Source organism: Coregonus lavaretus (genome assembly GCF_964263955.1).
Source record: "Coregonus lavaretus genome assembly, chromosome: 19".
Lineage (NCBI taxonomy): Eukaryota > Metazoa > Chordata > Actinopteri > Salmoniformes > Salmonidae > Coregonus > Coregonus lavaretus.
Window position 1 is genome coordinate 46,690,800 of NC_140006.1, and position 11,876 is coordinate 46,702,675.

General features: G+C 40.7%; 1 pseudogene across 1 annotated transcript in view; it reads left to right on the forward strand.

Moving 5' to 3' along the window:
• The window catches only part of LOC311146333 (receptor-type tyrosine-protein phosphatase mu-like), a 94,261-nt pseudogene that overhangs the window by 77,116 nt on the left and 5,269 nt on the right, over nt 1-11,876 (forward strand). Inside the window, exon 13 of the transcript in view lies at nt 6,696-6,821. The product of the transcript in view is annotated as a receptor-type tyrosine-protein phosphatase mu-like (transcript). The remainder of the gene's footprint in view (nt 1-6,695; nt 6,822-11,876) is intronic.

The window sequence follows — 11,876 nt, forward strand, 5'->3', positions numbered from 1 at the left end:
AGGACAGGGTTATAGATGGGACAGGGTTATAGATAGGACAGGGTTATAGACAGGACAGGACAGGGTTATAGACAGGACAGGACAGGGTTATAGATAGGACAGGACAGGGTTATAGATAGGACAGGACAGGGTTATAGACAGGACAGGACAGGGTTATAGATAGGACAGGACAGGGTTATAGATGGGACAGGACAGGGTTATAGATAGGATAGGACAGGGTTATAGACAGGACAGGGTCATAGACAGGACAGGGTTATAGATAGGACAGGACAGGGTTATAGACAGGACAGGACACTGTTATAGATAGGACAGGACAGGGTTATAGATAGGACAGGACAGGGTTATAGACAGGACAGGACACTGTTATAGATAGGACAGGACAAGGTTATAGATAGGATAGGACAGGGTTATTGATAGGACAGGACAGGGTTGTAGATGGGACAGGGTTATAGATAGGACATGGTTATAGATGGGACAGGACAGGGTTATAGATGGGACAGGACAGGGTTATAGATAGGACAGGGTTATAGACAGGACAGGACAGGGTTATAGATGGGACAGGACAGGGTTATAGATAGGATAGGACAGGTTATAGATGGGACAGGGTTATAGATAGGACAGGTTATATATAGGACAGGGTTATAGATAGGACAGGACAGGGTTATAGATGGGACAGGACAGGGTTATAGATAGGACAGGGTTATAGACAGGACAGGACAGGGTTATAGATAGGACAGGACAGGGTTATAGATGGGACAGGACAGGGTTATAGATAGGATAGGACAGGGTTATAGATGGGACAGGACAGGGTTATAGATAGGACAGGTTATATATAGGACAGGGTTATAGATGGGACAGGACAGGGTTATAGATGGGACAGGACAGGGTTATAGATAGGACAGGGTTATAGACAGGACAGGACAGGGTTATAGATAGGACAGGACAGGGTTATAGATGGGACAGGACAGGGTTATAGATAGGATAGGACAGGTTATAGATGGGACAGGGTTATAGATAGGACAGGTTATATATAGGACAGGGTTATAGACAGGACAGGACAGGGTTATAGATAGGACAGGCTTGTAAATGGTAGATAGATAGATAGATCTTTGGATGCTCTCTCCGGGAGCTCCATCCCCCCCCCCAGGCCCCAGGCCCTGTCATCACACCCAAGGATCAAAGCCTCTCGCTGCTCTCTCCCCGCAATCCCTGGGTGACTGACTGACTAGCTGACTGGCTGACACAGACTGGCTGGCAGGGCCTTTCATTCAATATTCTCACTGTAGCTCAGGTGGAGCGATTGAGGGGGGGGGGGGCAGAAAGAAGGTAGATGTGAGGAAGGAAGTTAGAAGGAGTGAGGGATGGAGGGGGAGAAAGGGAGGGGAGGAGAGAGAAGGGAGGGGAGTGAAAGGAAGGACTAAGGGAGGAAGGGAGTTAGAGATTAGAAAGTAACTTTTTCTCCATCAGCATCTTTGTTTTTCAGCTGTTGAATTTGTCAAATTCTGATTGGCTCTCAGAGGAGGCCAAGATAGGAGGTTTTCTTCTTCCTGTACTTTTGCAATCTCTTTGTTTATGTGTGTGTGTGTGTGTGTGCGTGTGAGTGTGTGTGTGCGTGCGTGCGTGCGTGCGTGCGTGCGTGCGTGCGTGCGTAAGTGCGTGCGTGCGTGCGTGCGTGTGCATGTGTGTGTGTATGTATGTCTGTGTGTCTGTGTGTGTGCACCTCTGCATTTCTCTGAGTAACCTTTTCTGCTGTGTGTGTCTGTATATGTAATTGTCTTAGTAATATACTGACAGTACAGTATACAGGTAGATGTTGTCTTAGTAATATACTGACAGTACAGTATACAGGTAGATGTTGTCTTAGTAATATACTGACAGTACAGTATACAGGTAGATGTTGTCTTAGTAATATACTGACAGTACAGTATACAGGTAGATGTTGTCTTAGTAATATACTGACAGTACAGTATACAGGTAGATGTTGTCTTAGTAATATACTGACAGTACAGTATACAGGTAGATGTTGTCTTTAGTAATATACTGACAGTACAGTATACAGGTAGATGTTGTCTTAGTAATATACTGACAGTACAGTATACAGGTAGATGTTGTCTTAGTAATATACTGACAGTACAGTATACAGGTAGATGTTGTCTTAGTAATATACTGACAGTACAGTATACAGGTAGATGTTGTCTTAGTAATATACTGACAGTACAGTATACAGGTAGATGTTGTCTTAGTAATATACTGACAGTACAGTATACAGGTAGATGTTGTCTTTAGTAATATACTGACAGTACAGTATACAGGTAGATGTTGTCTTAGTAATATACTGACAGTACAGTATACAGGTAGATGTTGTCTTAGTAATATACTGACAGTACAGTATACAGGTAGATGTTGTCTTAGTAATATACTGACAGTACAGTATACAGGTAGATGTTGTCTTTAGTAATATACTGACAGTACAGTATACAGGTAGATGTTGTCTTAGTAATATACTGACAGTACAGTATACAGGTAGATGTTGTCTTTAGTAATATACTGACAGTACAGTATACAGGTAGATGTTGTCTTAGTAATATACTGACAGTACAGTATACAGGTAGATGTTGTCTTAGTAATATACTGACAGTACAGTATACAGGTAGATGTTGTCTTAGTAATATACTGACAGTACAGTATACAGGTAGATGTTGTCTTAGTAATATACTGACAGTACAGTATACAGGTAGATGTTGTCTTAGTAATATACTGACAGTACAGTATACAGGTAGATGTTGTCTTAGTAATATACTGACAGTACAGTATACAGGTAGATGTTGTCTTAGTAATATACTGACAGTACAGTATACAGGTAGATGTTGTCTTTAGTAATATACTGACAGTACAGTATACAGGTAGATGTTGTCTTAGTAATATACTGACAGTACAGTATACAGGTAGATGTTGTCTTAGTAATATACTGACAGTACAGTATACAGGTAGATGTTGTCTTTAGTAATATACTGACAGTACAGTATACAGGTAGATGTTGTCTTAGTAATATACTGACAGTACAGTATACAGGTAGATGTTGTCTTAGTAATATACTGACAGTACAGTATACAGGTAGATGTTGTCTTAGTAATATACTGACAGTACAGTATACAGGTAGATGTTGTCTTAGTAATATACTGACAGTACAGTATACAGGTAGATGTTGTCTTAGTAATATACTGACAGTACAGTATACAGGTAGATGTTGTCTTAGTAATATACTGACAGTACAGTATACAGGTAGATGTTGTCTTAGTAATATACTGACAGTACAGTATACAGGTAGATGTTGTCTTAGTAATATACTGACAGTACAGTATACAGGTAGATGTTGTCTTAGTAATATACTGACAGTACAGTATACAGGTAGATGTTGTCTTAGTAATATACTGACAGTACAGTATACAGGTAGATGTTGTCTTAGTAATATACTGACAGTACAGTATACAGGTAGATGTTGTCTTAGTAATATACTGACAGTACAGTATACAGGTAGATGTTGTCTTAGTAATATACTGACAGTACAGTATACAGGTAGATGTTGTCTTAGTAATATACTGACAGTACAGTATACAGGTAGATGTTGTCTTTAGTAATATACTGACAGTACAGTATACAGGTAGATGTTGTCTTAGTAATATACTGACAGTACAGTATACAGGTAGATGTTGTCTTAGTAATATACTGACAGTACAGTATACAGGTAGATGTTGTCTTTAGTAATATACTGACAGTACAGTATACAGGTAGATGTTGTCTTAGTAATATACTGACAGTACAGTATACAGGTAGATGTTGTCTTAGTAATATACTGACAGTACAGTATACAGGTAGATGTTGTCTTTAGTAATATACTGACAGTACAGTATACAGGTAGATGTTGTCTTAGTAATATACTGACAGTACAGTATACAGGTAGATGTTGTCTTAGTAATATACTGACAGTACAGTATACAGGTAGATGTTGTCTTTAGTAATAGAGGGGGTAATGAACGGGGGTATTTCCTGCTCTTATGAGCCTGTCTCCTGGATTCAGTACTCTAACAGTTGAAAACTAAACTGTCAAAGCAAAATGTTGATAATCCACATTCTGTATCACATTCTGAACTCATCCATTCTCCTCCGGAACATCTTTTGATCACGTTTTCTCTTTCAAAAAAGCAACTTTGGTTTTCCCGGAGGTTTGATAAGAAAGAAAATATGGATTTTTGAGAAGACTGATACCTGGGACATGAAAGGGTGACAGGGAGAGAATAAAATATGGAATGGGAAAGGTAGAAGGGGAGAGTGAAAGCTATTAGCAGACCAAGGTTTCTGTTTTATAGAACACTGCACAAAGCACCAATCAATAAAAACCTCAACTACCTTGGGTTGCTTTAGTTGGGTTTTATCGGTTCAATTCCAGACAGTTTTAAAGGATGGTCTCAGCATTGTCTGCTTTAAGCTTCAGTTGAGCTACCTTTTGACGTTTATTAATTAGTGTGCGCGAGAGCTTTTCATCCGATTTACCAATGCTCCATGCTGTGGTGGAGAGGACAATTCGTATATGGGAAGCCTGTTACAGGTTACGTCACTGCCATATCAGTTTGCTTCCCTAGCTAAACATGAGCACAATTCCCGCCCGCATTTTAAACCCCGCCTACCCAAACCTGCAATTCGTTGGGAGATTTGTCTGTCTGAAGAGGACCCTCCGCGGAACAGTATACATATACAGTGAGGGAAAAAAAGTATTTGATCCCCTGCTGATTTTGTATGTTTGCCCACTGACAAAGACATGATCAGTCTATAATTTTAATGGTAGGTTTATTTGAACAGTGAGAGACAGAATAACAACAAAAAAATCCAGAAAAACGCATGTCAAAAATGTTATAAATTGATTTGCATTTTAATGAGAGAAAATAAGTATTTGACCCCCTCTGCAAAACATGACTTAGTACTTGGTGGCAAAACCCTTGTTGGCAATCACAGAGGTCAGACGTTTCTTGTAGTTGGCCACCAGGTATGCACACATCTCAGGAGGGGTTTTGTCCCACTCCTCTTTGCAGATCTTCTCCAAGTCATTAAGGTTTCGAGGCTGACGTTTGGCAACTCGAACCTTCAGCTCCCTCCACAGATTTTCTATGGGATTAAGGTCTGGAGACTGGCTAGGCCACTCCAGGACCTTAATGTGCTTCTTCTTGAGCCACTCCTTTGTTGCCTTGGCCGTGTGTTTAGGGTCATTGTCATGCTGGAATACCCATCCACGACCCATTTTCAATGCCCTGGCTGAGGAAGGAGGTTCTCACCTAAGATTTGACGGTACATGGCCCCGTCCATCGTCCCTTTGATGCGGTGAAGTTGTCCTGTCCCCTTAGCAGAAAAACACCCCCAAAGCATAATGTTTCCACCTTCATGTTTGACGGTGGGGATGGTGTTCTTGGGGTCATAGGCAGCATTCCTCCTCCTCCAAACACGGCGAGTTGAGTTGATGCCAAAGAGCTCGATTTTGGTCTCATCTGACCACAACACTTTCACCCAGTTCTCCTCTGAATCATTCAGATGTTCATTGGCAAACTTCAGACGGGCCTGTATATGTGCTTTCATGAGCAGGGGGACCTTGCAGGCGCTGCAGGATTTCAGTCCTTCACGGCGTAGTGTGTTACCAATTGTTTTCTTTGTGACTATGGTCCCAGCTGCCTTGAGATCATTGACTAGATCCTCCCGTGTAGTTCTGGACTGATTCCTCACCGTTCTCATGATCATTGCAACTCCACGAGGTGAGATCTTGCATGGAGCCCCAGGCCGAGGGAAATTGACAGTTCTTTTGTGTTTCTTCCATTTGCGAATGATCGCACCAACTGTTGTCACCTTCTCACCAAGCTGCTTGGCGATGGTCTTGTAGCCCATTCCAGCCTTGTGTAGGTCTACAATCTTGTCCCTGACATCCTTGGAGAGCTCTTTGGTCTTGGCCATGGTGGAGAGTTTGGAATCTGATTGATTGATTGCTTCTGTGGACAGGTGTCTTTTATACAGGTAACAAACTGAGATTAGGAGCACTCCCTTTAAGAGTGTGCTCCTAATCTCAGCTCGTTACCTGTATAAAAGACACCTGGGAGCCAGAAATCTTTCTGATTGAGAGGGGGTCAAATAATTATTTCCCTCATTAAAATGCAAATCAATTTATAACATTTTTGACATGCGTTTTTCTGGATTTTTTGTTGTTGTTATTCTGTCTCTCACTGTTCAAATAAACCTACCATTAAAATTATAGACTGATCATATCTTTGTCAGTGGGCAAACGTACAAAATCAGCAGGGGATCAAATAATTTTTTCCCTCACTGTATATTTGATATGTCGGAGAGAAGTCGACATCCTCCCCAGACCTTGGTGCCGTTGCTCCTCCCCAGACCTTGGTGCCGTTGCTCCTCCCCAGACCTTGGTGCCGTTGCTCCTCCCCAGACCTTGGTGCCGTTGCCCAGCTTACTTTGCTCCAAGGTCTGGGGAATCCCTCTCATTTGTAAGAGTTATTACTCACAGTCACTATGTGGATATCTTTATCTTTATCAATCGTTTTGGTTCCTGTTCCACCTAAAAGTTATTTTATTCTCTCCCTGTCCTGTGTGTGTGTGTGTGTGTGTGTGTGTGTGTGTGTGTGTGTGTGTGTGTATGTTAGCTGTGTCCTCAGTACTGGCCAGAGAACGGGGTGCATCGCCAGGGGCCAATCCAGGTAGAGTTTGTATCAGCTGACCTGGAGGAGGACATCATCAGTAGAATTTTCAGGATCTACAACGCAGCACGAGTATGTACACACACACGCTTACACACACACCCAGATGCTCACACACACATACACCATGGGTCAATGGGACAATTAACTATATCCACCTGTCTGTCTGTTTATGACCCTATATCTACCTGTCTGTCTGTTTATGACCCTATATCTACCTGTCTGTCTGTTTATGACCCTATATCTACCTGTCTGTCTGTTTATGACCCTATATCTACCTGTCTGTCTGTTTATGACCCTATATCTACCTGTCTGTCTGTTTATGACCCTATATCTACCTGTCTGTCTGTTTATGACCCTATATCTACCTGTCTGTCTGTTTATGACCCTATATCTACCTGTCTGTCTGTTTATGACCCTATATCTACCTGTCTGTCTGTTTATGACCCTATATCTACCTGTCTGTCTGTTTATGACCCTATATCTACCTGTCTGTCTGTTTATGACTCTATATCCACCTGTCTGTCTGTTTATGACCCTATATCTACCTGTCTGTCTGTTTATGACCCTATATCTACCTGTCTGTCTGTTTATGACCCTATATCTACCTGTCTGTCTGTTTATGACCCTATATCTACCTGTCTGTCTGTTTATGACCCTATATCTACCTGTCTGTCTGTTTATGACCCTATATCTACCTGTCTGTCTGTCTATGACCCTATATCTACCTGTCTGTCTGTCTGTTTATTAACCTATATCTACCTGTCTGTCTGTTTATGACCCTATATCTACCTGTCTGTCTGTTTATGACCCTATATCTACCTGTCTGTCTGTTTATGACCCTATATCTACCTGTCTGTCTGTTTATTACCTATATCTACCTGTCTGTCTGTTTATGACCCTATATCTACCTGTCTGTCTGTGTATGACCTTATATCTACCTGTCTGTCTGTTTATTAACCTATATCTACCTGTCTGTCTGTTTATGACCCTATATCCACCTGTCTGTCTGTTTATGACCCTATATCTACCTGTCTGTCTGTTTATTAACCTATATCTACCTGTCTGTCTGTTTATGACCCTATATCTACCTGTCTGTCTGTTTATGACCCTATATCTACCCGTCTGTCTGTTTATGACCCTATATCTACCTGTCTGTCTGTTTATGACCCTATATCTACCTGTCTGTCTGTTTATTAACCTATATCTACCTGTCTGTCTGTTTATGACCCTATATCTACCTATCTGTCTGTTTATGACCCTATATCTACCTGTCTGTCTGTTTATGACCCTATATCTACCTGTCTGTCTGTTTATGACCCTATATCTACCTGTCTGTCTGTTTATGACCCTATATCTACCTGTCTGTCTGTTTATGACCCTATATCTACCTGTCTGTCTGTTTATTAACCTATATCTACCTGTCTGTCTGTTTATGACCCTATATCTACCCGTCTGTCTGTTTATGACCCTATATCTACCTGTCTGTCTGTTTATGACCCTATATCTACCTGTCTGTCTGTCTGTTTATTAACCTATATCTACCTGTCTGTCTGTTTATTAACCTATATCTACCTGTCTGTCTGTTTATGACCCTATATCTACCTGTCTGTCTGTCTGTCTGTTTATGACCCTATATCCACCTGTCTGTCTGTTTATGACCCTATATCTACCTGTCTGTCTGTTTATGACCCTATATCTACCTGTCTGTCTGTTTATGACCCTATATCTACCTGTCTGTCTGTTTATGACCCTATATCTACCCGTCTGTCTGTTTATGACCCTATATCCACCTGTCTGTCTGTTTATTAACCTATATCTACCTGTCTGTCTGTTTATGACCCTATATCTACCTGTCTGTCTGTTTATGACCCTATATCTACCTGTCTGTCTGTTTATGACCCTATATCTACCTGTCTGTCTGTTTATGACCCTATATCCACCTGTCTGTCTGTCTGTCTGTTTATGACCCTATATCCACCTGTCTGTCTGTTTATGACTCTATATCCACCTGTCTGTCTGTTTATGACCCTATATCTACCTGTCTGTCTGTTTATGACTCTATATCTACCTGTCTGTCTGTTTATGAATCTATATCTACCTGTCTGTCTGTTTATGACCCTATATCCACCTGTCTGTCTGTTTATGACTCTATATCTACCTGTCTGTCTGTTTATTAACCTATATCTACCTGTCTGTCTGTTTATGACCCTATATCCACCTGTCTGTCTGTTTATGACCCTATATCTACCTGTCTGTCTGTTTATGACCCTATATCTACCTGTCTGTCTGTCAGTTTATGACCCTATATCTACCTGTCTGTCTGTTTATTAACCTATATCTACCTGTCTGTCTGTTTATGACCCTATATCTACCTGTCTGTCTGTTTATGACCCTATATCCACCTGTCTGTCTGTTTATGACCCTATATCCACCTGTCTGTCTGTTTATGACCCTATATCTACCTGTCTGTCTGTTTATGACCCTATATCTACCTGTCTGTCTGTTTATTAACCTATATCTCCCTGTCTGTCTGTTTATGACCCTATATCTACCTGTCTGTCTGTTTATGACCCTATATCTACCTGTCTGTCTGTTTATTAACCTATATCTACCTGTCTGTCTGTTTATTAACCTATATCTACCTGTCTGTCTGTTTATTAACCTATATCCACCTGTCTGTCTGTTTATTAACCTATATCTACCTGTCTGTCTGTTTATGACCCTATATCTACCTGTCTGTCTGTCTGTTTATTAACCTATATCTACCTGTCTGTCTGTTTATGACCCTATATCTACCTATCTGTCTGTTTATGACCCTATATCTACCTGTCTGTCTGTTTATGACCCTATATCTACCTGTCTGTCTGTTTATGACCCTATATCTACCTGTCTGTCTGTTTATGACCCTATATCTACCTGTCTGTCTGTTTATGACCCTATATCTACCTGTCTGTCTGTTTATTAACCTATATCTACCTGTCTGTCTGTTTATGACCCTATATCTACCCGTCTGTCTGTTTATGACCCTATATCTACCTGTCTGTCTGTTTATGACCCTATATCTACCTGTCTGTCTGTCTGTTTATTAACCTATATCTACCTGTCTGTCTGTTTATTAACCTATATCTACCTGTCTGTCTGTTTATGACCCTATATCTACCTGTCTGTCTGTCTGTCTGTTTATGACCCTATATCCACCTGTCTGTCTGTTTATGACCCTATATCTACCTGTCTGTCTGTTTATGACCCTATATCTACCTGTCTGTCTGTTTATGACCCTATATCTACCTGTCTGTCTGTTTATGACCCTATATCTACCCGTCTGTCTGTTTATGACCCTATATCCACCTGTCTGTCTGTTTATTAACCTATATCTACCTGTCTGTCTGTTTATGACCCTATATCTACCTGTCTGTCTGTTTATTAACCTATATCTACCTGTCTGTCTGTTTATGACCCTATATCTACCTGTCTGTCTGTTTATGACCCTATATCTACCTGTCTGTCTGTTTATGACCCTATATCCACCTGTCTGTCTGTCTGTCTGTTTATGACCCTATATCCACCTGTCTGTCTGTTTATGACTCTATATCCACCTGTCTGTCTGTTTATGACCCTATATCTACCTGTCTGTCTGTTTATGACTCTATATCTACCTGTCTGTCTGTTTATGACTCTATATCTACCTGTCTGTCTGTTTATGACCCTATATCCACCTGTCTGTCTGTTTATGACTCTATATCTACCTGTCTGTCTGTTTATTAACCTATATCTACCTGTCTGTCTGTTTATGACCCTATATCCACCTGTCTGTCTGTTTATGACCCTATATCTACCTGTCTGTCTGTTTATGACCCTATATCTACCTGTCTGTCTGTCAGTTTATGACCCTATATCTACCTGTCTGTCTGTTTATTAACCTATATCTACCTGTCTGTCTGTTTATGACCCTATATCTACCTGTCTGTCTGTTTATGACCCTATATCCACCTGTCTGTCTGTTTATGACCCTATATCCACCTGTCTGTCTGTTTATGACCCTATATCTACCTGTCTGTCTGTTTATGACCCTATATCTACCTGTCTGTCTGTTTATTAACCTATATCTCCCTGTCTGTCTGTTTATGACCCTATATCTACCTGTCTGTCTGTTTATGACCCTATATCTACCTGTCTGTCTGTTTATTAACCTATATCTACCTGTCTGTCTGTTTATTAACCTATATCTACCTGTCTGTCTGTTTATTAACCTATATCCACCTGTCTGTCTGTTTATTAACCTATATCTACCTGTCTGTCTGTTTATGACCCTATATCTACCTGTCTGTCTGTCTGTTTATTAACCTATATCTACCTGTCTGTCTGTTTATGACCCTATATCTACCTGTCTGTCTGTTTATGACCCTATATCTACCTGTCTGTCTGTCTGTCTGTCTGTTTATGACCCTATATCTACCTGTCTGTCTGTTTATGACCCTATATCTACCTGTCTGTCTGTTTATGACCCTATATCTACCTGTCTGTCTGTTTATTAACCTATATCTACCTGTCTGTCTGTTTATTAACCTATATCTACCTGTCTGTCTGTTTATTAACCTATATCCACCTGTCTGTCTGTTTATGACCCTATATCTACCTGTCTGTCTGTTTATGACCCTATATCCACCTGTCTGTCTGTTTATGACCCTATATCTACCTGTCTGTCTGTTTATGACCCTATATCTACCTGTCTGTCTGTTTATTAACCTATATCTACCTGTCTGTCTGTCTGTTTATGACCCTATATCTACCTGTCTGTCTGTTTATGACTCTATATCTACCTGTCTGTCTGTTTATGACCCTATATCCACCTGTCTGTCTGTTTATCACCCTATATCTACCTGTCTGTCTGTTTATGACCCTATATCTACCTGTCTGTCTGTTTATTAACCTATATCTACCTGTCTGTCTGTTTATGACCCTATATCTACCTGTCTGTCTGTTTATGACCCTATATCTACCTGTCTGTCTGTTTATGACCCTATATCTACCTGTCTGTCTGTTTATGACCCTATATCTACCTGTCTGTCTGTTTATGACCCTATATCTACCTGTCTGTCTGTTTATTAACCTATATCTACCTGT